The sequence below is a fragment of the Mustela erminea genome, chromosome 19 (assembly GCF_009829155.1).
Source record: "Mustela erminea isolate mMusErm1 chromosome 19, mMusErm1.Pri, whole genome shotgun sequence".
Lineage (NCBI taxonomy): Eukaryota > Metazoa > Chordata > Mammalia > Carnivora > Mustelidae > Mustela > Mustela erminea.
Window position 1 is genome coordinate 22,571,455 of NC_045632.1, and position 24,448 is coordinate 22,595,902.

Below are 24,448 nucleotides of genomic sequence, written 5' to 3' on the forward strand. Positions count from 1 at the left end.
AGCAGGTTGTGCACGGAACAAACGTCACGGTCTCACCGCAGCACAGCTAACCGGAGTTCCTGCCAGAGACTTCCACAAACGGCCATCCCCACCCCCCATCCAGTCTCCCTCGCCACCACTCTCCTCCACATTCTCCTGGACTGCTTGGGAAGCGCTTCTCCACCCCATGAAGGAGATCTGTGCACAACTTCTCTCTTTGCCCAGGGATGCTACTCGAGGGCAAGGAGGCACAGAGGATGGTACAGTGGTGCAAAGCCGGAGAAGTCTGATGTGCCCATTTTATTGATAGGTATACGGAGGCCAGGATCTGGGTGATGATCCTTCTAAGGTTACAAGGGTTTGTGCCTATATGTGCCTTGGGTACTTCCAAAGCACTCAAAAAAATTGGAGACACTGTTACTGCTCCCCAGCTGGCTGAATGCATGAGCAGGGAGACAGAAGAAAAAGAAATGCACAAATACCAAGATGGACCGTCCAACCAACCAATTCTGGAATGCCCTTGCCTCTACTTACTTGGCAGCCAAATGGAGAACAGCTATTATTACAAAAAGGCGTCAATAATCTATCTTCCCTGCTGGACCCCAATCTCACCCCCATAATTCCTTCTTCAATTAGACGTCATATCTTGGGCTTTCTGACCGGCCTCAAAATCAGGTAACCTGCTCACCTGCTATTTCCTCAGCAGAGCTCCATACAGGGTGTGATGCCCATGAACTAGTTGTTGAGGTCTAAGCCGCTGCCCCCACCACAGGGACGTGAATCCCTCCCAGGGGGCACCTGTGGGGTAGTCTGAGGCTGTGGCCAGGCATTCAGGACTCAAGACATTGAAGATAAAGATTCTCCCAAGTCTTCCCTAAGAAAGCAGGCAGAAGAGCAGAATTGGGGTCGAGGCCAAAGATGCCCCCCATTTGGAAACACACTTCAGGAGGCAGGATAGAATGTTTCCATTCGCTCACTCATGTGTTTGATTTGCATCAAATTACATCAGGTTGATGTGATGTAACATGACATCCCCCCCATGAAATGCATAAATCAAGGCACCCCATAAATTTAAAGGAATAGAGCTCTTTTCCAGAAGTGGCTAATTACTCATAAACAGCAGATATTTTATTGCCGTTGGTCAGTAGCAGGTTTTTAATAGCCAAAGCATTTTGTGACTCAAGCTTTTCATAACACAGGGCCGAGGAAGCCAAGCATTACCTGTTTGTAGCTCCCTTGAGGGCTGCAAAGATCTTGCGAGTTAGACCACCTCTAGAGAGGCCCCCGCGGCCAGGTCTGGCTGGGGTGTGGTGCCAGCCCCTGGCCATGACTGCTCTGCTGGGGAGGGGAAACTGGTGGGTAGCCAGCTGCTGTCTGGGGCAGGTCTCCCTAAAAACTCCACCCCACAGGAGCTCAAGACTGTTAGTAGGATCGCGGACTTCCTGCATACTCATGGGGACAGTTTCCTGCCCACACCTCTGGGAAGCCAAGTTTACCAGGCCCAGACCCCTCCACCAAAGGCAGAAGTTTGAGCAGACACCCATTTTCCTCCACCCAGGCCCACGACAGGCCCTGCACAGGGGGACCCTCCTCTTCCTACTCAGCCTAGGGGCTTAGGTGGGCCTAAAGGACCCCCCCCCCCCACACCCAGACCCTGACTGTGCAGTTCATTTGAGCCAATCAGCATATCCCATTCCCTGGCGTTGGTGCTAAGTTCAAGGCTCAGCACACGATTTAATTCAAGCCAATGAGAGTGACGGCCGGGGCTTGCCCGTGAGCTACAGATGTTTCAGACTCTCTCCTGTGAGGTCTGGAGCTTTGGCAGCTATTTTGCCACCAAGATTTGGAAGCTGCTAGGGGCGGGGCTGTCGCAGGCCGGGGTAAAGGAGACAGAGGAGAGCAGTCTGCTATTCAGGGACACACACTGAGCTCCTGGATCAAATGGCACCTGAACCTGAACGCTTTAAATACTTCGCAATGACATGAGCCCATACAATCTCCCAGGGCTTTAAGCTGGTTTGGGTTGGATTTCCTGTCGCTTGAAACCAAAGGAGTCTTGGCTCATAAAAGACCACAGCCTCCCTTCCAGACACTCCCTGCGCCTTTCTGCTTCTACTCTGCTCAGCCAGCCTCCTGCCTGCTTGACGGTCAGGCCAACTCCTTCCCATCTTTGTTCTCTTCCACTGATCTCACTGGAATCCAGGCCAGGCACACCATGCACGCCCTAGGGTGCCGAGCCCCACTCTGGCTTAGCTCTTCTGGAAGTGTCTGCTGTGAAGTGGAGAAGGCAGGCCCTGGACACAGAAGAAGCACTCTGCAGTGGGCACCAAGAACGCATCTCTCCCCCCGCCCAGCTGTCCGATTGCCATTTGCCAAGGGATCTGGAATTTCACCATTGGTTCTTTCCCATAAGGCTTTTCTTGTTTGCTTCAAGGAAAAGGGATTGTACCCGAGTGTAGTCATGATAGTCCAGAAGTCTTCAGCGGGTTTGTGTGGATTTAGAGAAGCTTGCCAATCCTGCTGTACCGACCCCCCCTCCGACCCCTCCTTGGGTGCCTTCTCCTTCAGATCTAGAGCCAAATGTCACTTTCCCTATTACCCGCACTCAAGCCCCAGCGTCCAGCCAACTATTAGCTGAACTCAGTACAGACATCTGACGGCTGATGAAGGAAAGTGAGGCCTGGGAGCCCTCACTGTTGCACAGGCTTCATGCTACAGCAAAGGCATGCACATGCTACATGCTACAGAGCTAACCTTCACCCACCATTCCCTCTGCTCTCTCTGCATGCCCCCCAACCCCCCACTGCAAGGACTCCTGGCCTCCTTTTCATTCCTTTTTTTCCTTTTTAAAAATATTTTATTTATCTAATTGATAAAGAGACAGAGAAAGAGAGCATGGGCCGGGAGGAGAGAGAGAAGCAATCTTCCTGCTGAGCCGGGAGCCTGACGCAGGGCTTGATCCCAGGACCCGCCGGATCATGACCTAAGCCGAAGGCAGACACTTAACACCTAAGCCACCCAGTCTCCTCGGGCCTCGTGTTCAGTGTATAGAGTGCAGCTGGAGTGTCTGAGCTCCAGCCCAGGGCTCCCACCTGAGTGCAGGCCCCTCCACAGCCAGCCAGGGAGTGTGAGGGCATCCGGACACGTGGGGCTGCAAACGGGGTACTCGGCAGGCGGCTATAAGGGCAGAATGGAACTGAGCTGAGCAGTCACCCCCATGACACCCCAGTGTCCCTGGGCTGGCCTTAGCTTGGCTTTAGAGTGATCCCCGGAGCACACAGTCTCCCCCCTCCGCTGCAGCCACAGTACTCACAGCAAGCAAGCAAACACCCGCCGCCCCCCACCGCCCCCCCACCCCCACCCCACCGGCAAAGCACTTGGGACTGGGCAGACAATGTGTCGTCCAGATCCTGGAAAGTCAGCCCTGTGTCTCTTCTTCTTCACGCTCACTCTGGCAGGGAGCCCGAGACCGCCTGCGCCTGGCCTCCCCAGGATCCCGGTCATGTTACTGCTTGTCACCCATCCAGCAGTCCCCACCTCCCTGCGCCCTTTGCTACGACCACCCCCCTGCCCCCTGCCCTGCCACAGCTGCCGGGTCTGCCGGCCTTGCTCCTGCGGGAGCCCCCGGGAGGGAGCCCTGCCCTTGCGTGCCCTTCGCACAGGCTGGGCAGGCCCTCAGTGGCAGGGGACAGACTGAGCAGGCTCTGCAACGCCTGTCATCTCACTCCAGAAACCCAGCTGGCCAGGCACAGGCACGCGCAACCTCTGATCTATGAAACTGCTCGTCACCCCCGCAGCATCCTCCAGACACCACGGGCCCCAACACCCAGCAGTGATGGAGAGCAGCAGTGCACAGATCCACTCACTCCTCCATTTAACCCACCGCGAAAGAGCCCATGGTCCAATTTCTGCCTCCCTTTTAGCCATAAACTCACAGTGAGAGCCTCCCCATGACACAGTTACATCCCTGAAGCCCACCCCGAGGGCTGGGTTGCCCAGGAGATTTTGTTTTTCTTTAACTTTCTTATTATGAAATATACAGAATAGTCCTGGGCACCTGGGTGGCTCAGTCCTTAAGTGTCTGCCTTCGGCTCAGGTCGTGGTCCCAGGGTCCTGAGATCGAGCCCCGCACCAGGCTCCCTGCTCAGTGGGAAGCCTGCTTCTTCCTCTCCCACTCCCCCTGCTTGTGTTCCCCCCCCTCAAATAAATAAGTAAAATCTTTAAAAAAATAAAGAAGTATACAGAATAGTTCTCATAAATAGTAAGCAGTTGGGATGCAGAGATAAATGAAGGTGTGGACAGAATGAGGGGTGGATAGATGTTGCGGTGGACAGATGTGTGTTGGGACATATGGATAGACGGAGAGTCAGATGGATGTGTGGGCGGATGCACCAATGATGTGTGGAGGAGTGGACGGAGGGATGGACAGATGTGTATGTGGATGAGTGTGTGGGTGTCCCCTCTGTGTTAGCTACTATGAGGACGGTGGAGATGAGCCTGCACTGGTCTCTTCTAGAAGGGAACACGCCTTGGCCTGATTCCAAAACTGAGAGCAGAGAGTGCAGTAAGGGTTCCTCAAAGAATACAGTCTTGCAAGAAGGTCTCTGAATTGAGAGAGGGGAGAGGAAAAAAAAAAAATTAGGGTCCATCATAACATTGGGTAGTACCTGGTAAACTTTCACTCGGATAGTGGGGCCTTTAGGTTTGCCAGATGTCCTTAGTCCTTTCTAAAGAAAATAACAGGGGCGCCTGGGTGGCTCAGTTGTTGGGCATCTGCCTTCGGCTCAGGTCATGATCCCAGGGTCCTGGAATGGAGCCCTGCATCGGGCTCCCTGCTCAGCAGGACACCTGCCTCTCCCTCTCCTACTCCCCCTGCTTGTGTTCCGTCTCTCACTATGTCTTTCTCTGTTAAATAAATAAAAATCTTTAAAAAAAAAAAAAAACTAAAAAACTAACAGTCCTAATGAGGAGAAAGGTGACCCTATCTGGGGATCTTTCTGAACTTTCCTGAGATTTGAATCAATTTTAAACCTCCAGAATCAATGTACCCCTTCTTCTCCTGCAGAGCCCCCTGCATCCCCCAAATCCTAAACTTTCCAGGAGCGTCTCAGGAAAGAAGTAAAATAAAAGTCGCTTAAGAGGGCCTTCCAGACCGTCGTCCCAGTCGTAGGCGTCCCCGGATCGCCTGCCTGACTCTCGTTGCCAGGGAGCTTTCTGTCATAAACCACCTTCAGGTTTTTGCCATGTTTTTGTACCCCTGCTAATATTTTTTTAATTAATTCACTATTTTTTACTTTAATGCATTTAAAAGGAAACTATATCATTACCCTAAATGGAAATTTGTATCACTTGCTCTAAATTAAAGGTAATTATAAAAATAAATAAAATGAGAACAATGTTATTAAATTCTGGCTGATCCTGCTGCCTGCCGCAGGCGCTGGCCTGAGGCCTGCTCTCTCTTACAGAGGAAGGCTGACAAAGGCACAGGGCACTACACACACACACACACACACACACACACACACCCCAACGAGGCTTCTTCCTGGAGAGCTGAGGCACGCCACACGGTTGTCTCCACTCTGTGACCCAGGTAATTTTTACATGGGGGTCCTCACACTACCCATAGGAGCCGGCTTCTTCCAGGTCAGAACAGCCCCTCCTTTAATGGCGAGGACCTTCAGATCACCGTGGGTAAGGATCTCCTTAACAAGTTCTGAACAAATAGGAATTAATGGACCTTTCCACCCCATTAAAGGAAAGCCTTGATTTGAAAGTAGACCTACTCCTCCCTTCTCTGCCTCTTGGGTCCTCCGCCTACCTGTCTCTGACCTTTATCCCCATCCAAAGCCTGTAAGATGCTGTTTGGGTCAGAAGCTTGCTTCGTTTTTCAGGGAGGACAGGGTACCCTCGCCCCTCCTAGCCCTTGAGGCCAGGCGGGTGGCTGCCCTTCCCCGAGGACCTCAGTACCTGAGGAGCCAATGATGAGAGGCCTCTGCTCGCCTTGATGTTCATAGGAGAGAAGACTCCCATCTGGGGCAAAACACTGATTCAGGTTGGAAGTGAAGGAAAAACAGTGAAATCCACCCAAAACCAAACACGTATAACCGGCACATTTGCATTAAGCACGGTCAAGTTCTCCCTACATCCAGAGCCTGGCCCCAACAGGTCAGCCATAGAGTTCTCTCCAAAACATAAAGCCTCAGAAAACAGCACAGCCGTTCTGAGCCTGGGTCCTGAAAATCCACCTTGTTTTTCTTTTTCAAGAGAGGAACCTTTCCAATATCGGTGAAATCGGTGTAAGAACAACTAAATAGACGGGATTTAGCTTCACAACGAACTGTACCTTCTCCTCAAAGGGTGCAAATGAGAATCTAGGATGTTTTTAAGGAAGATTTTGTTTTTCCTGCTATTGCCTGAGCTGGTGCTTCTGACGCCGGAGATTATCGGTGCAGCAGCCCGGCTTGTTGTAATTAACACACAAGTAGCAGCTCTACTTCCTGGTAATATATTTTCCTAAGACTTTGATGATGCTCAGAGATTTTGAATCCCATGCTGCAGACTTTGAAGAAACTGCATTGGATAGAGATACCTTAGACAAAATTGGAAATAACTCGAGTCTAATATGCCTCCCCCGGAGCCTCACGGAAGAATGGGTTAAGGATATTGGAGAACACCGTGGATAGGGGTGCAGGAAAGTTGGCCTTGCGGGGCCATGCCAAGGCGCTCGAGCGGCGATTGGACCGTCTTCTTGGGGGTGTTTTGGCCCCTGAGTGTCTTCTTTCGTCTCAAACATAAATGACTTCCTTAAAGGATTTAATTAATTCTTAAATGTGCACAGAACCCATGAGCACAAACATTAACTTGTTAAAAGCATTAAGCCACATTCTGTTCTCAACCACTCGCAAGCAGTTCCCCGTGACATCCCTGGGAGTGTCATGTGCAGGCCGGGCCCCACAGATGCCCAGCACCCTTGGTGCCCAGCTCCTGCAAGCACCAGGCCGTGACTCATCTTGGGGCCAGCATCCCCGGCTGGCCTCTGCTCCACTCCCCAGAAGTGCCTGCTGGAGAACTCTGTCCCCACTCTGCTCCGCTTTCTTTCCTCTTCACTGAGCTCCCTGGGTCGCTGATAGCTTCTCCGTGCCTGGCAAGGACACCGAGGAGCAGGGACACGTCGGGAGTCCTACTTGGATGGGGCGAGCTGCGGTGAGCGGGACCTCACGCGGAAGCCTCCCCAGATGTGAGCACACTAGGGGAGGAAACGCGCTGCCTCTTCTCGGACGCAGGCCAACCCGTGCCTTCTCCACTATGCCCCTGCCCACCTCCTGCCTGTCCCCACGCTGCTGGATCATTGACATCACCAGCTCCCTTCTTGTTCACTGCCCAAGTGTACTTTATGTACCCTGTCTTGGATGCAATCTGATTTAAAACAGCAGAAATGATGTTTATCGCCTGTAAAGTAGGCACATGCACACATGCGTGTGCTTAAGGACAGTATCCGAGGCCGGAACAGGTAAGGGACATCCTGACACGGGGCATTGGAAGGGCATAAACTGGTACTATTTCCCTGAAATCAGCTTGGCATCGTATATCAAAAGTCTCAAAAATACGTATGACCTATGAGTGGGTTTTCCAGCCCTCTCACAAACCTACAACACTACCAGGATGAAGACAAAACGCTACTTACAGTAACAAAAGTCAGAACCGACCTAAATGTCCGTGCGCGCGCAAAGGGACGGGTAAATCAATGCTCTACAGAGCCTCGGTATTCCGACCAGGCTTTTGAAAGATAGTTCAGAAGAGGGAAAGATGCTCATAATACAATTTTAAGTGAAACATAAAACTATAATTACAGTCTAATTCCAATTCTGAAACAAAAAAAAAAAAAAAGGAGAGAGAGAGAGAAAGAGAGAGAGCTAGAGCTAGAGAAGACAATGTGAGAAAATATAACAAAATGGTAATAAACTGTTATCTCTGAGGGAGGGTGGAATGGAACATCTTCTGAACACTATTAGTGTATTTTCCAAATTATTTCACGGGCATGCCTTGTTTCTCTAAGATTAAAAAAAAAAAAAAAAAGGAAGAAAAGAAAACTTATCTTTGAAAAGAAAGCTAGAATTAAAGAAAACCCACCTCCACATGGCAGGGATCAATCTTCAACACTTCTTTTTTTTTTTTTTTTAATTGGGTAACTAGCAGGGCGCCCGGGTAGCTCAGTCAGTTGTATCTAACTCTTGATTTCGGCTCAGGTCATGATCTCAGGGTGGTGGGATCAAGCCCCGCCTTGGGCTCCACCTTCCGCATGGAGTCTGCTTCAGATTCTTTCCCTCTGCCCCTCTTCTCCCCAAATAAGGAAATAATTTTTTTAATTAGGTAACAAAAAAGTTTGGATTGGGATGAAATAAATAAGATTCTAAAATAATGAGCTTGAGAATGATGAAATGTTTTAATGGCGTAATGTTCATTAAAATGTGATTCCCAGCAAGTGGCACTTCAGGGATGACTGAATGAAGGAGTCAGGACCTACCGAGTTGGTCCGCTGTCACTGAAAGCCATTCCCACCCGAGCCCGCCTGACAGCTTCAGAGGAGCCACCCATGTCTTGTCTTTGCCAATCCCCTTGGCTCCGTGCCTAGGCTACAGTAGATGTTCCAAAGTATCATGGACCTGGACAAATCCAGGTGTTTTCTCATGAGGAAATGGACACAAACCCAAGGTAGCTTCTCTCCTGGGATATTTAAATTTTTACAACAAACCCTGCAAGACTAAATAAATAGTTCCCTTAAGTTCAACAATCATTTGCTGAGCGCCTACCGTTTAGATTCAATGGAGTAAAGGCCATTAAGTTAATTTCTTCTCACCTACACTCTACTCCCAGCTCCGGGAGAATAATGAAGGAGCGTCACCTGGCTAAGGCTGCCGTCTCCAGAGGGAGAGAAGGCGCTACACAGTGAGTCGACTGGGAATGGTGCCCTTGCTACAGGAATGTTTCATGGATGTGTGAAGGTATGGCAATTAGTCACCCTTAGGCCAGAGAACCAAATCCATGAGATCATTTTGACAGATTGTTTAAAAAAAAAAAAAGTCTTTAACAAAATTGAATGTTCATTTCTGATTTTTTAAAAAATACCTAGTGATATAAGAACAAGATCATCAAAATTTCTATTTCAGAACAACCCAAAATGAAAACACAGAGACAAACCAAGAAACAGACACTTAACTATAGAGAACAAACTGGTGGTCACCAGAGGGGAGGGGAGAGGGATGGAAGATACAGGGGAAGGGGATTGTCTTGATGAGCTCTGAGTCATGTATAGGGTGGTTGAATCACTACATTGTACACCTAGAACAAATAGGACACTGGATGTTAACTATACTTAAAATAATTTTTATTTTTTGGGGGGCGCCTGGGTGGCTCAGTGGGTTAAGCCTCTGCCTTCGGCTCAGGTCATGATCCCAGGATCCTGGGATCGAGCCCTGCATCAGGCTCTCTGCTCAGCAGGGAGCCTGCTTCCCCCTCTCTCTCTGCCTGCCTCTCTGCCTACTTGTGATCTCTGTCAAATAAATAAATAAGAACTTTAAAAAATAATAATAATTATTATTTTTATTTCTATTTTTTATTTAAAAATATTTATTTTTTATTAAAATAAAAGGCTTAATAAAAAATGGCTGGTGGTAAAATACTAGGGATGTTTTCATCAAAACTAAAAACAAAATAAAGGTGTCAAGACGCTGTCACTACAATTCGAAAATTGGTACAGAAGTTCTAGCCAATGTGATAACCAAAGAAAATCAAATAAGAACCACAACTATTGGAAATAAGAAAATACTATCATTACTTTCTTATGATATATTTGATCACCTGAATAAATCCCAGTGACTCTTAAAACCCGGAGCATCAAAGTTTAAATAAAATCAGCAGTGAATTGGGGGCACCTGGGTTGCTCAGTGGGTTAAGCCTCTGCCTTCAGCTCAGGTCATGATCAGCTCAGGTCCTGGGATCGAGCCCCGCATCAGGCTCTCTGCTCAGCAGGGAGCCTGCTTCCCTTCCTCTCTCTCTGCCTGCCTCTCTGCCTGCTTGTGATCTCTCTCTGTCAAATAAATAAATAAAAATCTTAAAAAAAAAAAAATCAGCAGTGAATTGATTGTATCCGGGCAGCAAACAAGGCCATGTCTACTCTCCTTCTCTGCCACCCAACACCCGGAAATGACACAAAAGCTTTTTTTTTTTTTTTTCTCCATGCAGGGTAATTCCCTAATGGCATTAAAAAACAAGAAGGGGGCTACCAGCATGCCAGAAATTTTGAGGTATTTCCAGAAGATGGAAAATTGACTGGATCAGATAAACAGGAGTAGACCAAAAACACAGCTTCGAATATACTCCAGAGAAACAACTTGGAAGAAATGAGATGATCCAGAGAAACTCGACTCAGAATAAAAACATGGTGGCAGAAGAGAACCTCATCCCCAAACCCAGGACCCAAATACAATCCTGTAAGGGCATGAAACTCCTGACCTGAACAGTGTCCTAGAATGAGAACGGGGCCCTGAATTGAAGCAGAGAAGAGCTGAAAGTATTTTCTGAGAGAGTGGAGAACAAAATAGAAGGGCAGCCTTGGTAAAGAGGCAGGGACTCCAGTCTCCCACTGCCAGCGGGAAGGCCTGCTCTCTTGTTCTCTTGCTCTTGTGGTGGAGATGGGCAGGGGGGCAGGTGAGCCCAGCCTGCCTACCCTCCTGCCTGCCTCACCCATCACGCACATTGAAAATTGGAGTCTGACTGTCCTAGAGCGCCACTCAGTGAGGAGTCACAAACATGGCGGAAGCCCATGGCGTAACACAACTACAGAGGCAAGGAGGAAGACCAGTCAGCTGCCCTCACTCATGACCGAAAACCCTCATTAGAAATGTGAGGGAAGTTAATAACACACTTAAAAAAGAAGAACCAAGATGAAACCAAAAGAAACAAAAAGTAATTTAGAAATGGGACAATTTAATTAAAAATTCTAACTAGTATCTTTAGAAAGAATAAAGAGAATATTGTCCCCCTAAGAGGGAAATGACTACATGGAGATAGAGCAATCAGAGAAGAAGGAGGAGGAGGAGGAAGGGAAGAAGAAGAAGAAGACGGGTGATAAAAAGAAAGAGAAAGAAGAAAGAAACGAAAAGAGAGAAGAAAAAAGAAATAGCTTGCCCACAAAGGAGTCAGAATGGGTTTGCTGTAGGACTTCTCATCAACATTGGATGTTTCAAAACAATTAAGGAATATATTGTCACAGGGCTGAGAGAAGTTATTTTGAACCTAGACTCCTATACATAGCATCAAGTCCAAGGTTTTATTTATATTATTTATTTACGATTTATTTATTGGAGAGAGTACAAGTGGGAGAGAGTGGGGAAGTGTGGAAGTGGGGGAAGGGCAGAGGGAGAGAATCTCCAGGAGACTCTCTACTGAGCTCAGAGAGCCCCTGTGGGAGCGTTATCTCATGACCCTGAGATCGTGACCTGAGCCAAAATCAAAAGTCAGACGTTTAACCAACTGACTCACCCAGGCAAAGTGCAAGACTTCTTAAAAACCACGTATTTTCAGACATGAAAGGCGTCAGACTCTCTCCCTGAAAGATTTAATATAAGAGAGGAAACAAGATTTTAAAATAGGGGTGAACAAAACGTCAGTTAAAATTTATATTTAAATCTAAATAATGCATAGTGCATAATGTTAAGAAAAAGTCTGGAATTAAAATCGCGGATCATTTTAACATAAAAGGAAGAGGAAAGGGGGTGGACTGGGGTGAGATGACAGATAAGATAAAAAGTGAAACATGTTCAGATTCTTGTTTTGTTGAAGGGAGGAAATGGATCCTGAGTGTCTATGTGCATTCATATACACACACACACACACACACAAGCACGCATAGGTGCACACACACAAATTTAAATGTATATGTTAGAAATTAAAGGCTACCACCATATGATTAGATCCCAGGTATATAATTTCTAAATTAAAAAAAAGAGAAAACTTAATTCATACAATAAAAGAGAGAAAAGAATAAACAAAACGATATAACATGGTAACGAGACAACATAAAATAGCAGGAATAAAACCAAACATGTCAGTTAACTTAATAAACATTAATGGCTTAAAATCACGTCTAAAAGAGAGAGAATATCAGATGTTTGATTAGGCTAAAGATATGTACACAATCCCCCGTTTTATACTGTTTTTTGAGAGTCAGTTTACACATGAAGACTGAAGATACAGAGATAGAAAAGACAATGTTAGCAAAACAAAAGTAGGTATTACGGTATGAGCATCAGAAAAAATATAATCTAAGGCAAAAATATTAAATAAGTAAGAGGCATTTTTATATCCATAAAAAGGCTGCAATCTACTAAAAAAAAAAACACACACACAAGAAATCAGCATAGTCACAAGTTTCAGTGAATGTCATAACAAAGCTTAAGATATATAATAATGCAAAACCCGGGCACCTGGGTGGCTCAGTGGGTTAAAGCCTCTGCCTTCAGCTCGGGTCATGATCCCAGGGTCCTGGGATCGAGCCCCGCATTGGGCTCCTTGCTCAGTGGGGAGCCTGCTTTCTCTTCTCTCTCCCTGCCTACCTCTCTGCCTACTTGTGATCTCTATCAAATAAATAAATAAAATCTTTAAAAATAAATAAATAAAATAAAAAAATAATGCAAAACCCAAGATAATGTAAAATGCAAAACTGAAAAATCCATCAGGAAACTATTACATCTTACCTCAAATAATCACAGGAAAAGGAGATTCTGAAAATAAATTTTAAAGTAAGAATACAGTGACAGAACTCCATATTTCACAAAAATTTCAAAATCTTCCCACAAACCCATGCAACATTTCAGAAATGTCACCTGTTGTAGGCCACACGTACAAAAATAAATTCCAAAACACAGAAGTCATATTACACACATGTTCAAATTAAAATTAAAGTGATAGAAGACATACTTTCCAGCAAAGGGCCAAAATAGTACTCCAAAGAAACTTTATAACCCGAAATACAAAGATTAGAAAGTGAATAGACCTGAAAACAAATGAACAAAGCCTCCAATTCAGGAAGCTGGGGAGAGACATAAAAATAAACCTAAAGAAAGGAGAAGGAAGGGATTAATAAAAATAATAGCGGAAGGGCACCTGGGTGGTTCAGTCAGTTAAGTGTCTGACTCTTGATTTCGGGTCAGGTCATGATCTCAGGATCCTAGGATTGAGCTCTTTGTCAGTCTCTGAGCTCAATGTGGAGTCTGCTCAAGATTCTCTGTCTCCCTTTCCCTCTGCCCCTCCCCCTCACTCCTGCTCTCTCTCCCTTTCTAAAATAAATAAAACTAAAGAAATTAAATAAATAACAGCAGAAACTAATTACATAGAACTCCCTCCTCCTCTAAACTTCTGAGGGGAAAAAAAAAAAAAAAGGACACAGAGAAGCTGGCTCTTTGAAAAGACCAAAAAAGAATAAATAAAGAAATTAGGCAATATGGATATGAATAGAGAAAATGCAAACAATATTAGGATTGAAGAAGGGGAAACAATTTCAGGTACAAAGGAGACTTGAAAATCAGAATGGAACATGGAGTGACTTCATACTATTAACTTAAAAATCTATATCAAAATGAATAACTATCTAGAAAAAAGGATCAGATATGACTCAATGAAAAGTTAAATAAAATAGTAACTGTAGCAGAAATTTAAAAGATAATAAACAGTTATAGTAAAAAAAAGTCCCAGTCAGTTTTATGCTCATAGTTTACCAGACCTTCAAAGGAATAGATTATCTCTGTGTTTATAAACGGTCCCAGAGCACAGAAAACCCCTCAGATTCTCTGGGACTGGGATAGTGGTAGTAGGAACAGCACAGTGGAAAACAGAGGGAGGGGAGGAGGAAGAGAAGCAGGAGGAGCAGACCTCCGACTTACTCGGGCACTCAGTGACATGGAGGAAGGGGGGGTGGTCGGAGATGGGCAAGGAGGGGACGGAAGAAGGAGGGAGAGGAAAAGAAAGAGCAGGAGGAAAAAGAAGAGGAGGGGGGACCTGGGGGAGTTGGGAGGAGCAATAGATATCACTATTACTATTACTACTACTCCTAATAGTAATCCTACTACTAGTAATAATTACTACTACTACTACTACTAGAGCTACTATAATAATTACTATATAGATATCACTATTACTATTACTACTACTACTATTACTATTACTACTACTATTACTATTACTCCTAATAGTAATCCTACTACTAGTAATAATTACTACTACTACTACTACTAGAGCTACTATAATAATTACTATATAGATATCACTATTACTATTACTACTACTACTATTACTATTACTACTACTATTACTACTACTCCTAATAGTAATCCTACTACTAGTAATAATTACTACTACTACTACTACTACTAGAGCTACTACCTACAGAAGCTATAGGACATATTATTTATTAACATCAATGTAAACATCTGAAATAAGCTATTAGTAAAATGACCCTTGCAGTATATTAACCATTCACGAAAGAACAACTAGAGTTTACTCCAATAATTCAAGAATCATTCAACAACAGGAAATCTGAAAATTCACTATAGTAGTATCTTCCAAGAGAATAACCATATTAAATCAACAGTATCCCAAAAGCACATGACAAAACTCAGCATTTTTTCCCTAATTTACAAAAATATAAATGGCCTTCATCACACATTACGTTTGATGTCAAAATATCAAAAGCATTTCTGTCAAAGCTAGCAACGAGAACTCTGTCCTGGAAGGTTTAGCCAAAGCAAACAATGTGATTTTTAAAAAAAGAAAAAGAAAACATGAGATATAATTATTGGCAAGGAACAGACAAAACTTCCATGAATAGCAGCTAGAACTGACTATACATAAAAAATTCCAAGTATAATATGCAAAACTGTTGGTACTAATAAATGTGCAGTCAGAGATTAAAAATCAATATACTGAAAATGATTTTCTTATACACTAAAAAAAATTATAAATTATCAGAGGAAATTTTAAATACCCAGAAGTAAATATAATAAGAAATATTATGAATAATGAATATAAATATGAAATAAAAGACAAAACCTTTATAGAAGGGCATAAAATAAAACCTGAAAAAAATGAAGAGGCATACCGTGTTCATAGATGGACAGATGATTCTGTAAATTAATCTATAAATCCAAGTCAACTTGCCAGTGATATCAAATTTAGCAAGGGAACTCTAAAATTTATCTGAAATAATGTGATAGTTGTCAAGTTTTGCGAAAGGAGAATAAAAAGATAGCATGCACACTATCAAATCAAAATATAGTCAAATAATAGTACTGAAATAGTGGGCAGTGCACAAAAGTAGACAAATAAGTCAAAGGGCCAGAGAGAACCACCAAAGAGACACATGGTTTCAATAGAGATGATTCAAATACACGGTGAAATAAGAGACGGGCCAGTAAACGTATTGGGACAATAGGTCATCATTTAGAAAAATACTTCGCTCAAATTTTTTCACACAAAAGTGTTTTAAAATTAAAAGGCTATTGCGGGGGTCGCCTGGGTAGCTCAGTGGGTTAAGCCTCTGCCTTCAGCTCAGGTCATGATCTCATGGTCCTGGGATCAAGCTCCGCATCGGGCTCTCTGCTCAGCAGGGAGCCTGCTTCCCCCTCTCTCTCTGCCTGCCTCTCTGCCTACTTGTGATATCTTTCTCTCTCTGTGTGTGTCAAATAAATAAATAAAATCTAAAAAATTTAAAAAAAAAAAAGAGACCATTGGGGCACTTACTTGGGTGGCTTAGTCATTTGAGGTCTGACTCTTGGTTTCTGCTCAGGACATGATTTCAAGGGTCGTAGAATTGAGCCCCACTCAGCAGGGAGTCTGTTTGAAGATTCTCTCCCTCTGCCTTTCCCCCTGCTCTTTCTCTATTCTCTCTCTCTCTCTCCCTTCCTCCCTCTCTCTCTCAAATGAATAAATAAATCTAAACCACAACAACAACAACAACAAAAAACCACCCTACCAGATTATTATGAAAAGAGAGGAGATTTTTCTCATAGTCCTTAGAAGATTCCAATACCATTAGCCAAAAGATAGAAAAGTTTTTGAAGTTTTTCTGCCACAAAAAAATATGGACATTAATATATAAAGACCTCCTTCATGTCATGGGGGCATGAAACAAATTATAGGGCAAAATGTGCAAAAATATGAAGAGGACATTTAAGGAGGAAGTCATGTAAATGGAAAGAATACCTTTGTGAAAATGCTAAGGTAAATGTACATAAAATTAAAATACTTTCAGTGTCTTGGATTGCTAAAAACTATATCTTTACTTCCACACTGCTGGCAAAGGTGTGAGAGATTGGCCACTCTCACATACTATCTGTGGATATGTAAACTAGTACCCCATTTAAAAAAAAAAAAAAACAAAACAAAACCACAAAACCTCCATCTTCCCTATCTTGGCTATTGTACATAATACTGCAATAAACATGGAAGTGCATATATCTTTTCAGATTACTGCTTTCTTTTTCTTTGGGTGGCTACAGTTATTGTGGTGAGCCCTGAACAGTGTACAGAATTGTCAAATCACTATGTTTACACCTGAAACTAACCTATCATTGTATGTCAACCGTACTTCAATAATAAAAATTAAAAAAAAATAAATTAATGTTAAAAATCAAATAAGCACAATGAGGAGAAAAAACATTTCAACAATAGCCATGACAATTTCAAACATGTATACCCTCCAACCTAACAATGCTACTTATAGGTATCTGTATCCTAGAAATACACAGGTATGTTCCAGAATATTTACCGCAACATTTTTCTAACTAGAGGAAGTGTGGGCATGATACAATCATTCATCAGCTGGGAAACACTGAAACAAGTTATGCTATATTCATGTCACAGTATCTTGTTGAGGTGTAAGAGAATTAAATAGTTTTCTATATTCTTAAATGTACAAAGGCTACTAGCAAATCAGCACATACAAGATTTCCCTGCATTTGTGAAAAACAAACAAAAAACAAAAAACAAACCAAAACAAAACCACACACACTCCTGTATCCTTATGCATTTACATATATATAGATAGAGATACACCAATGTGCTGAAAATCCTTACCTCTTCGGAAGGCACTAGAATTCGGGTGGCGGTGGGAGGATAAATACAACCTTCACTCTTCATTCTCTATTTCTCTGATGTGACTTTCAAAACTTGTTTTATTTATATAAAAAATAGTTGTCCTATGTATTCTGTGTATCAGCTGGAAAGTACAACTTTAAAATCTCTTTCACAAGCTTTGCGCAGGGGCAATATTATAGCCAATAAGGTTTATCCGAGGCGTGATTATTGCTAATTAAAATCTCTTTCATAATAGCAAATTATGAATATGTATATATGTGTGTAATGTATGTATACAAAAATTTGCCCTGATAATATATATCAAAATACAGGCTTGATGGATTAAATATTTATACTTAAAAATAGACCATAAATACATAAGAAGGTGAATTTAGGAGTATATTAATACAATAATGGGGTAAGAAATTATTTTCAAAACATGACACCAAAGACAGCAAAGGAATAGATTAAAAGATTTGATCACATAAATCCCTTTATCTCATTAAAAAACGCCATGTACAAAATTAAAAGGCAAGTGAAAAACTTGGAAGAAACAATTACAAGATATGTATAAGACAAAGAGTTAATATCTTTGATGTATGAAGAGACCCTACAATTCAAAAGAAAAATTCAAATACTCAAAAAGACACCGCACAGAGGGCATAAACTAGCAACTCACCAAAGAAGAACTATAGACATTCCATTCAAGATATATAGAGAGATAGAGAGAGAAAAGATAGAGATTGAGAACCATATAAAATACAGATATACATCTCTGTTAATCTCAAGAAATGAAAAGCAAAATGAGACACTTTCCATATCAAACTGATATCACTTGGCTAAATAATACTCAGTATTGGTAGACTATAAGGAAAGGGGCACGGTTATCACTTGTGTGTGTTGGGGAGGTAATAATGGGACATGATAAGCCCGAAGGATGGGGCAACTTGGCAACAAACTCGTGAATGTGCACCTTCCTTTAACCCGCAATGCCACATCTAGCAACTAAACCAAAAGAAATAATTAAGAACGTGTACAAAGATTTCGCTAAAATGATGTCCATCCAGGTGTCATTAACAGAAGTGTAACTAGATGGCCCTCTTCCTTGCCTGCGGCCAAGGGCTGGGGTAAATGGGATGGGGAGACAGGGATCCCAACGGAGAAAGTGAGGCCGGATGTTAACCCCATTAGGAAAGAGAGCTCTGAGCGATGAGGAGGTCCCGAGACGCCATTTTAGCAGAATAAGGTCTACGAAGAATGCCAGCAGGGGATATCTCCCGGGGAGTCCTGCCCCGTGGGCTGCCGATAGGAAGTAAATTCTCCAAACTCAAGACCTCTTGTTTTTTTTTATTCATGCATTCACTCATGCATCCATTCAATGAGTATTTAATGAACAACTACACTATGCAGACATCATTCTAGATGACAGGGATGGATACACAGACCGAGTATGGATACACAGAGTATTACAGATGGATGGACCGATAAGTCACGAATAACAGAAAAAAAAAAGCAGACTGCAACTCAGGAGTGAGACCACCTGATGACCTTCCCCCTTTTCCTTCCACGGCCTCCCCCAGCATCCCTCTCAGCTGCCGAAATCAGTAGAGGGGTGAGCAGTTCCCAGATCACATCAGAGGTCAAGAAGATTCTGACGGCCTTAGAACAGTTGACTTTGTAGTTCCAGGAAAAGGGGCCACAGCCTGGGAAAGGATGTTACGGAGGAAGCACTGAAGGGGCGACTGAAAAGGACGAAGGTGTGATGGGATGAAGGCGGGAGGGAGCAGAAAACAAGGAGGACGGCCGCGCGGGCGCACTCGGAACGGGATCCCATGCAGTCGTCAAAAATGGCACAGAAGGATGTGTGACGCCCACAGGGGACCCCGCGCAAAAGCTGGGGCAGTGCCGGAAGAGGCCAGTTATACTAGATTTTCACCCTCTTCTGGATGTCTGGATGGTCGGGATTCAGTCACTGGAAATCTGGATGAAGAACCGTGGAACTTCCCCTAGACGTCTGTGCACACAGGTTCACGTGCATACGGACAAGGGCCCGCGCACAAGTGAAGGGACACAGTCCACCTTTGTCCTGTCCCCACCTCCGACCCATGCATGTACCTGAGACGTCTTCAGGGGTGGTAAGGAGTTTAACCAAGGCAGACATTCCCGGTGCCTACTAGGTCTGAGGAAACAATGCCACTGATTCCAAGACAGTCACTTTCCTTCCCAGAAAGACAACTCTGGTCACCTTCTATGAGCCAAAGACAATGAGTCTCGTCCCCACATCAGAAGAGAGAGAGAGGAACAAACACACACATACACACACACACACACACACACACACACATCTAAATAGCCACCCCCAGGACTCAACTGAATAAAAAAATCATAGTAGAGTTCTACAATTGTTTTGCACTCATCAAAAAGGATACAGAAGAATACATTAAATTAAGCCCTTGATTATAAAATGGCATGTGAAGTACAATCCCACTTTATATACAACAACAACAACAAAGGAAAACAAACGCGTAAAATCGTCTGGAAGGATACACAGCAAAGACCCAACGTTGGTGATCACTAAGGGACGTCTCTTTCCTTCTAGCTGCTCCTTTCTGTTTTCTGAGTTTTCAAAATAAGCCTGTCTGTAATGACAGACGAATTAGTCAAATGTAAGTATATAGAAGTGAGAAGAAAGAAAACACTCTCTTGTAGGTTCTTTGGCATCCAGGGCCCCCTAGAATCCATCTGCTGGTCACATGGGACAGGTTAAAACAGGAAGGAGCGGATGGAGATGTCAGCTGGCTCTCTCCTATCCAGACACCTGCTGCAAGCTAGGCTAGCAAGCGAAGGGACAGTCGCAAGAGAAGCCACAGCTTGGGCCAACACCAGATCCTTTCTCTTGCAGGCGAGGCAGGTCTGACGTGATGGAGCCATAGGGCTTGTCAAAGACCCTCATTCTTCTTCATTGACCTCCCCTTGACTTGCAGATCTCTCTCGATTGTTCGGGAGGTGCATGCTTTTTCAAAGTTTATCATCATGAGGAACTTTCTCATGGTAGTGATTTATGAGGAAACAGCAAGATGAGGTCCCTGTTTTAAATGAGCACATACATGACAGAACCCAAATTCGCTGGAGGCAGTCATGGGGCATGGGATCACATCAAGGAAATTTACCAAGGGTCATTGTGTCAATCCTTAGGGTGCACTGGGCCAGGTACATCGTTCAGTCCTTTAAAGAAAAACTGGCCGTCTGGTTTCTCAGGGTGGGAACAGCTATGAAATGGACTCCAACCTCTGCCAGATCACCCAAGCTTCCTCAATGCTCAGAGCTAAAAATATGCATTTCCTATCTCAGGTTTTTATAGCCCTGCAAATGATCTTTCCCCAAAGAGCAGAGCCTTCCTCCATCGCTCTGACGTCTCCTGGCCCAGAGCAAAGGGGTGCGGATTTCAGAGGAAACCCCATGCCAGAGGCCATCCCGGTCCCAGCAGCCCAGGGATGACTAGTGCCCCTGGTACCTGCTGCCTGGACATTTCTGGATCCCAAAACTAGGTGAAACTCTCCTGCCTCCCCTCTCCCTCCTTGGGCTGCTTCTCTCCCAGCATTCACCACATTTGATCAGTCGTTGCCTTTCCTAGACACCCCCATGAAGTTAAAATCCCTCTGCTAGATGTGTTTGTAGCCCTCTTGTGTGCCCGGCACATCGCACACATTTCTCCTGCAGCCAATGTGCAGTAACTCCTGACTCAGATGGAGATTCTCCAGGAATCTGCTGGAAGTGCTGCCTCTTGGATGGAGGGTATCCTCGAATTCTCCGATTTCCAACAGGCAGGAAGCCCAGGCAGGAACACGTGGGACGCACCTTCTGATGAGGCTGGTTCCGAACATCTGACTCCCAGATGAGACGACTGTATCCAGAGGACAAAGACACAGGAGCCGTTTCAGTGGTTCCATGTCCTTCGAGAATCTTTCTGGAAGGCACCGGCCTATGAGTTCACGAGCCTGTGCAGCCTGAGGTCAGGAGCTGGGACAGGGATTCCTGTAGTTGCTTTCAGTGCCTCACCCTTCAGAGTCCACATGCTAGAAAACCTTTAACTTTGGGGAGTGGTGCTGAGGATGACAGTAAGAGGGACAGCAGCAAGGGCGACCAGCAACCCTCCACGTGCACTTCCTCCCGTGCTGAGTCCCTTCACCTGGTTCCCACAGCAATTCCATAAAAACAGCTTTACTATCACTGAGCCCGTAATTGAGGAAATAGGTATGGAGAGCTTAAATCACTCGCCCAAAGTCAGCCACTGATAAATGGAATTGCTGGAACTTTCTCCGTGTGCTGTGCGTGCATCTACCCGCTAAGCCCACACTCCCTCCGGTCGCCTTCAGTGAACACAGCTGAAATTCCTGGGATGCTGGAACAGAGGAAGCCAGTGGCTTCTGCCAGCCCACCACAAGGAGCTTGTCTGCAGGTTTCCTCGGGGAGACGGGGCTCCCCTGAACAGACTGGAGGTCCCTAAAGGGCAGGGCGGCTTCTTGAAGGCCCAGACCCAGGTTTGTGTGCATGGTAAGCTGCGTAAGCAAGGCAGCGCTGACCCAAAGACCATTCATTCTCTCCGCCATTTGTCTTTGCAGGACTGGCAGCGAGGAACACGGGTAAGAATAAACAGTACATTGTGGTAAGGAGATTTGAGATGAAGAAGAGAGACAGAGAGAAAGAAAGGGAAGGAAGAAGGAAGGAAGAAGGAAGGACAGTCGAACCCTGGGACAGTGGAAGGAAAAGCTAAAAGGATTCAGTTGCCTGAATTCACCCTTAAATTCCCATGAATTCTGCAGCCAAGTGGAGATTCCATGTACGCTGAGCAGCAGATGTTCGCTGAGAGCCTACTAGGTGACCATCCTGTCCCCGGAGGCGCCAGCAGGCTCCCATCTCAGGCCTGGCGCCGCCCCTTGCAGGCAGAAGAGCAGCAGGAGCCAGGCACAATCAGAGAGCAGCTGGACCCACAACCAGAAGGGCCGCCAGCTCAGCAGCAGCCCAGGCTGGGGGAGAGAGCCAGGAGTCTCCCCTCCAGGGCTGCAACTTCGAATCAGGCAGGCATTTCCCAGACTTCAAGGGAGTGGACGACCACTCCCTTGAAGTTACACCTGCCGACCTGGGACCAGCCCAAGAGCCGAGTCCTCAGCCGCAAGCCGAGGGAAGCACGCCTCCCTCCCGGACCTGGCTGAAGAGGGTCTCGATGACCCAAATGTCGTAACCCTAAGCGTTTCCTCTCTGCTTGAGAAACAGGAAAAATAGAGAAACACATTCTTGCTCAGCCTTTGACCTTTGGCTCTCACTTTCCTTCTTGCGGCATTTTTTTGGGAAAGAGTCTGGGTTTTCAAAGGGCTCCCTTGTCTTCGCTGCACATTTTCATGAAATGACGTCAAGAGGAGACTTCTAAAAAATATAGTGATGCCGGAAAACGCGGGCCCCCTGAATGAGCCCGGCTGTTTGTCTATAATCACTCCAACGTCTGAAATGCCCAGATCACATATGCTTCAGAGGCTGGGACTAACAATATGTTCTTGATGCCGTTTTAAGCAACGGCCAACGAGCATCTCATAGTGCAGCTTGACAGTGGAGGTGGGCTCCCGCCCGCCAAGGACCCCTTCCCCTCCTTTCTGCCCGTGAACGCGCACGGAGCTGTCGGCATTCTTGCCAGAGGCTGGAGGATGGCAACACCGAATGTAAACATTTATTCCTCGACTACGAGGAGAAGTCTGCCGTGTCAGGCCTGGGGTTTGGGCCTTACAATAAAGCCTTTGTCTGTGCAAACAGCAAAGGGGTGAGCCCTCCCCTCCAACCCAATCTGCGGGAGGGCAGGTCAGTTTAAATCAAATTGTTAAACCTTTTCTTTAAAGGGATTGTTTTAACGTTCAAAAATTAAAAAGCACACGCATGTGCGCACACACACACACACATGCACACGCACATATCTTTTAATAGTGAGGAGAACCAGTGAGATAATAAGACCTGGTATGCTTTGAGGAAAGGCAGTTTGAGAACTGCATCTTGAACATCCCTGATGGTTTGTGTGTTTTCTTGTAACACAGAAGCCTGCCAAGGGTTCCATGTGAGAAGGGGGAATAAGAGATGCCTGGGACAGTGAGAACAGGTTGTTCCAAATGATCAGAGACCTCACACACTTTAAGGATGAGCACGGCTTCCTCCCGAAAGGGTAAAACGAAATACTCTTCTAGCCATCGTGAGACTGCCTTAGAAGTATTATGCTGTTACAGATTTCAAAAGGTTAGCTTCAATGAACCTGACATCAGTATAACCCAAAATAACCCATTCAAGAGAAAAGTAAGAAATAATTGCTGTTTTCTCTTTTTTTCCCCCTCCGCTATATTGCTATAATGATTTTGCATAACAGATTGAACAAAGCGCTGTTGTGACAGGTGGTGGAATTCAGCTAGTAAGCACCGAGACAGGGTTCAATTTAGTTTGTGAATCCTTTAATTGTTGTGCGGCTAATTAAAGAAGGTTCTTTACACTCGCAAGTGTTTACCGTTGCTAGTATGCATACATGAAAAATTAAATTGTGCCTTCAAGGGCTGAGAACTATAGAAAAATCATAGCTGAGGCTGCAACATGCTTACCAGCTCAAAATAGCTGCTTTTCACAATTGGAATTTGTAAAACTTTTTGCTAAGCAAATATAGAGCTAATTAGAAGTGTTCGTTGGACCAATTAACATTTAAATAAATAAGCCATATTGCACATTTCACAGTCTTTATTTAATGATGCTTCTAACTCTTTGGAAAGATTCTCTTAAGTACAAATAAGTTGTCATAAAAATGAAAGATAAAAATAACCCCATAACGGTATATGCTATTTTTTTCCTTTTGCCTTGAAGTCCCTTCCGAAAACTCTGTACCTATTATTGAAGAAGAAAAGAAAAAACCCCACACACCTACCACCCACAAATCCAGATCTTCCTTTCATCTCCTCTAGTTACCTTTCCCTTCTTTGAATAGAAACAGAAAAACATATTTTATTACTATTTAAATTGTTATGATAATTCTGTTTACTTACGGTTTTTACCCCACGATAGAAAAATCTGTTTTAGAAAATCCCACTTTAATCTGAGAACATGCGTAAGCAAGAAAAGGAAGGGAAGGGAGGGCAAAAACAGCAGTGTCTGGGGTGCGCAGGGGAGAAACTGGCTGGGAAATCCCTTACTGGTGCTCTTTTGCGGAACAAACCCTAGAGAGGGCGCCACGCCCACTCCTGGGGCCTTGCCCACCCCAGGCCACGCCCACTCCTGGGGCCACGCCCATTGTTGCCCCCAACCTGGACCTTAGTCCCTT

At 44.8% G+C, this 24,448-nt stretch overlaps 1 protein-coding gene and 1 pseudogene across 8 annotated transcripts in view; one reads left to right on the plus strand and one right to left on the minus strand.

Moving 5' to 3' along the window:
* ZNF536 (zinc finger protein 536) overlaps nt 1-24,448 on the minus strand; it is a 422,501-nt gene that overhangs the window by 244,946 nt on the left and 153,107 nt on the right. The gene's annotated exons all lie outside the window — the stretch shown is intronic.
* LOC116580394 lies at nt 17,284-17,415 on the plus strand (annotated as a pseudogene).